We start from the raw sequence: 5,862 nt of genomic DNA, 5'->3' as shown, positions 1-5,862 counted from the left end.
GGCGTGGCACGTAGAAAGCATATTTTTATGCCCACATTGACCATATAAAAGGCGTAGGTATAATATAAGCTGCATAAGTATGCTAAATTGCAACTAATTGCCGGTAAAATAACGAAAAAATATCATTCTGACAGCTATATAGACAGTGCGTTTATTTTCGTTTTATTTGCTTTTTATTAAATTATAGTGTAAGAGCGCACGATTACCTACATTAATAATGACTGTATCCGACTATTTTCCACCAATGGGGATAATGACTAGGTTTGAATATATAGATTTCACGAGACATTCGAGTAAATATGGTAAATTAATTAATCCATAAAAAACAAAGGATGTTTGTTAAACAAATTCAAAATCATTAAAAAATCTTTTGGCGTAATTAGATGAAAATTATACATTTTTAGTATCTCGTTGGTCGCATGTTTGGAAAAGGAGACCTGAGCCCTTTAAATTCAAATATCACCATAATGATAATGATAAAGTATCAAGTATTTAAATAAGATATACAAACGCTACCACTAACTCTTTGCCTATAACTGTTAATTAGTAATACCTTTGTAGTTGCCGCTTTTAGCATTGAATAGAGCACTTGGTGTGTGTGTCGGGGTGTATCGACGTATTTTATTGTGATATAAAAAAATAAACCTCCATGGCTCAACGGTCCGACTGACTGACTGACTAGAGATCCTGGGTTCAAATGTACGTTGAACTAATGGCGTATTCACTCTTGGACGAACTTTTCGATAACATATTTTCTATGCTTATAGTAAAGTTCATTAACCGACTTGAAAAATAAAGAAGGTTCTCAATTCGACGCGTATGATTTTTTTGTTACGTCATAGCTTCGTCATTTATTAACCAATTTTGAAAATTCTTTTTTTGTTTGAAAGAATATACTTCCAGAGTCCCATTTCATTTTCTTGAAAATCGGTTCAGCAATTTTGTGTTAAAATCAAAATAAGTAAACGTCTTGGAAGTCGGTTAAATTTTCATGCTATAAAGATATTAGTATTGTGAAAGATCTCGTCTATGAAAGCATTACTGCCATGCCTATTTCTGACAGCTTCTACGCTTCATCATACCGAAACTCTAAACACCTTGGCGGTACGTTTTTGCCGGTGGAGTGGTAACTAGCCATGGCCGTAACCTACCACCATACCAGACCTAATCCAAATGCAGAGGATGTAAATCTTACATTGACCCGAGACGATAATTGAACCTTAGACGTATCCATTGCCTTGTCAACTACGCCAGACAGAGCAGGGTCAGTCCTTTCCTTATAATATGAGCAGTGGCGTGGCGTGGTAGAGGGGTCCTGTATCTAAATTAGTTAGGGGGTGCATTAGACATATACAGGTATAAATAGCTATCATAGGCCTAATCCAGAATAAAAATCGAATCACTGCATTACAAAACCGAACATAATGTGTAACTTACGTCCTCAACAAAAATGCACATAAAGAAGTTTCCACTTCCAAAACAGAAATAAATAAAATAAAAAACATACGTCGGAGTAGCATCGCTAATGTCAATTTAATAACCACGGACCGCGGACGGTACATCTTGTGCGTTTTATTACATGCCCCTTATTCCCTCTAATGGGAGGCATTAGGGCGGGACGGAAGGATTTAATAAGCGAGCGGCTGCCATTGCGTCGCGTCGCTGCGGGCGACGTAGTGATGGGGTAACTGTCGATATTTTCGTAATCGATTATCGACCTGACAGGTGTTTTGTATTTTTAATGCCGCAGCCATACTATGCTATACTCTTCGCGCTGTCTGCTGTCTCGTGATATTAAAGTGTTTTTCAGATATCATGGGTACGGTGACAGTTGCCTTATGACGTTCATAATACTTACTATTATCATGAATCGCGACAAACTTTTAATAGTGAAACGAACTATCGTACACCGTACCCATGCTATCTGAAAAACACTATAATCGCGATGCTCCGTACTAGTTCTTTGACTCGCACTCATAAATCGACGAAATGAGGTGCCGTGTGTAGGACGAGGGGCTTAAAATGTAGTAGGACAAGTAACGTGGTCATACTATGTGGTCTCTGTCTCCTTTCATCGCTACTTCCCATGCCTTAATGGAATAATTGTCATCATCATCAGTCTATTTAAACGGCCCACTATAGGGCCAAACCTCCCTACATAAACGATAGGTGATATGGAGCTTAAACCTATCACGCTGCTCCAATGCGACTTGGCGGGCTTAGGAGGATAATGTTAAACTCTTTTACCATCGCTATCAGTGGTGCTAACATGCGATTAAATGAAGATAAATAGGCAAAATATCGTCCAAGTCTCTATCTTTTTCGGTCCAACGCAATGAAAGAGAGTATTTCCAGTAGCACCGCCATGAGTTGGTCACCTGTTAGCCTCACAGACAGTGGCGGATAAAAGGCACTTTATCGGCGTCCCTGTACTGGCCATAAATGGCCATCATAATACTATTTTTAACTAATTGTTTCTGCAATTACGATGACGTTGTATCATCAAACCCTAGACTTTAGTAGACCAGAACCCTTGTACTTACGCTAATGCGCGAATTAAATATGACGGTAGAAGTGTGAAAAAATCAAGAGGAACGACAGAACGAACATCGAAATTAATGATTACTCTCTGCTCTGGGAAATAGGCCTTTATGTGTGTTGACAGATGATGGTGTGTTATGAATATCACTAGAGATTTAGATTAAAGATCATCAATTAGTTCTTAATCGTCAATATGTTATTTTCTTTATTTATTTAAAAATTCTGAGCTCGCGTGCCCCTTGTAACTACACGCCCCTAAACACGTGTCTAGTTTGCCTTACGGTTAATCTGCCTCTGGTCACAGATATTAATTAAAAGATCCGGGACTGACGACCTTTCGTGCTTCCTTTCGTGCACGAGGCACACACCACCAACTACCCTCTGCAAGTCCTATTATTTAGGTAATAAGTAGAGGGGTAGATCACCACTACATAGCTGACCAAGGTCTGTAAGGATTAAAAAGTGTAGAAAGGCGACACGAGACCCAAAGGCAAAAGAAACACTGTGGTAAATAAATAAAATTATCGATAACGCAGCGGGCATCTCTATTTTGTTCGTGTATAATTTATTTCCCATTGAGCGTAGTTGCGTGGATGTTATTATTGTTCCACGAAAGCGCCAGCACCGGCCCAGCGCATCCACGTTCAATACATCGAGTGGTACGAATTACCCGCTGCGGCACCGCACCGTTTCGAATTGTGCTCCCTGATCAAAACACACGAATTAACTCAATTAATTGTGATAAATTTATTCAACTTAATTTTACTATTTAGCAACTATAAATTGCTAGCCGACACCCGTGGCTTTGTCTACGGGAAAAGCTTTCACCCCCTTTTGATACCGTGATGGTCAAAATGACTTGAAAAATTACAGACTTTCCTAAAAAGTATCAACTTTCAACCCCGTAAGCGTGAAATTTTCAAAATTATTGAAACACCCGTCTATCGTCTATCGTCGAAGGAAGACGATAAAAAAAACATACAGTCAAATTGAGAATCTTCTACATTTTTGAAGTCAGTTAAAAATGTTCTAGGAAGCTATATAATAGTCAAACTCGAAGTCAGGATGTGATCCGAAACCATATAACCACAGCCTGATGACTGATCAGAAATCAGGCTAAACAAAAGTACCTTTGGTCAGTAAATATTATCCTATCATCCTAAGCAACCATATATTATCAATATTATAGTTTACCAATAGAAATTGTTATGCAAGCCGTAAAGGCGACTTGTGAATTATGATCACGCAGCCAGCAAATATGGTTTATGCGCTATGAAGACGTAGGCACTAAGTTATGGCTGGCCCGCACTCGCTTTGTGAGCTGCGGCGGTGCTTTGATGTACGCCCGAGGTTACATTAATGGGCGGTAGAACAAAGGGAAACGTAGACAATGACTTCATCATTACATCAGCTGATGGAGGTACGTAGCTGGACATAGGCCTTTTGTAGTGGCTTCTAGCATGTATCTCCAACCTTGCAATATAATGTTGCTGTTCTTTTGTTTCTTAATAATTCATCTTAAACATAAATTAATCATCATCAGCCATATTCAGAGTCATATCATATGGATGAATAGACCATAGCTGAACTTAGACATTTCTGAAATTACGCCACCACTCACGAGCCTCTCCCTTCCAATAATAATTCGATTTATTGAAATTGTATTGGTCTTGCGTCATAAGTTAAATTATTATAGTTACGAAATCATTTGAGCAGTGAGATGGGTAATATCAGACTTCATTTTTAATTTTAGATTCTCTCTCTCCTTTTTAAATTTCTGTTTAATATCAACACTTCCATGGATAGGTACTAATATTATATTCATTAAAAAGTGTCTGGAATCTGGACCTGTTACCTGCTATCTCCTGAAGACACCCTTAACCAATTTTCGTAATATATATAAAAATGTCAATTTCTATTTAAAAAAAATCTAAATTGATACGTACCGCTCTTACAAAAATCTTCCAAACGCTTTTGTTTAATTTCAAAATGGCGGCAAGTTATAGACCTTCTAATGAACCCCTTTCTGTCCCAAAACGCTCCGCTTATGGTACCGCGTGGCCGATCGCGGCGGTATCGCAGATGAGCGATTGCAATTTCAAACACAACCACAATTTCATATTCATAGCCCATTGCCACTTCACGCCGTTCCGATATCGTTTTATACCTATTATAACTTATATTATCTACTTTCAATATCACATATAATAAAGCCTCAATTATGAATTTATGATAATATTTTTTAGTATGTAGTAGATCTTTTTGTGACGTCAAGCAGCATTTGTGTAGAAAGTTACCATCTTGTTATTGTTAGTGATTCCTTAAGTCATGTAAACTTTTATAATATAAATGTTCAAAAAAAAGTCATACTTCCAAAAATAACTCGTAGTGTATCAAAAGGCAAACTCATCACACCACAATGTAACAATTTGTATGGTAGGCAAACGCTGGAGTATGTTATACCAACATTACTAAACGGCCTGCCCTGCAGGCTGAAGCAGGAGATCAGTCCCAGGAACATGAAGGAGAAACTCAAGAAATACTTCCTTCAGTATCATAATAATGACTGATCTTTACAAGGTACAGAATCGGAGCAACCTGTATAATATGTGGTATTTATCCAATTCGCGCACATACCCTCACTTGATAAATTTAATGTGTTTCTTCGGGTATGTGTGCGTTTTGTATTATATTATAAGATATTATTATTGTATTATATTTTATGTGTTGTGTATGTTGTTGTTTTATATGTTTGCTTCTTAATTGTGAACTCCAAGTGCTGACGACGATTGCAGTGTGCAGAAAAACTCAATATTGAGTTTATGTCACACTGATAAGTTATATTAAGTTTAGTAAAAAATGTATATTTATATTTAAATAAATAAATAAATAAATGTGATTTCGTATTCAATATTAATTTACTAGTTGCGCTGTAGCATGATGCGGGTGACAGTTCGTTTCACTCTTGAAAGTTTGTCGCGATTCACTATAATAGTACGTATTATGAACGTCATAAGACAACTGTCACCCGCACCGTGCTACAGCGCACATGTTATAGCGGACAATCGCGACTTGGTCCACATGAAACTCAATGTAAACCCTATTTCACCACTATATAATATAGATAAAATATAGCCTATAGCACTCGGGGATAGTGTAGCTTCCTAACAGTACAAGAATTTTTCAAATCGGTTTAATATTTTCAGAGCCTATTAAATACAAACAAACGAATAATGAAATATTTCCTCTTCATAATATTAGTATAGATGAAGACTAGACATTTTTTACTGACCGATTTAGGGAATTAATGAAACAATCAAC

This window comes from Bicyclus anynana, chromosome 19, assembly GCF_947172395.1.
Source record: "Bicyclus anynana chromosome 19, ilBicAnyn1.1, whole genome shotgun sequence".
Lineage (NCBI taxonomy): Eukaryota > Metazoa > Arthropoda > Insecta > Lepidoptera > Nymphalidae > Bicyclus > Bicyclus anynana.
The sequence above is the reverse complement of the archived record's forward strand: the minus strand, read 5'-3'. Positions refer to the sequence as shown.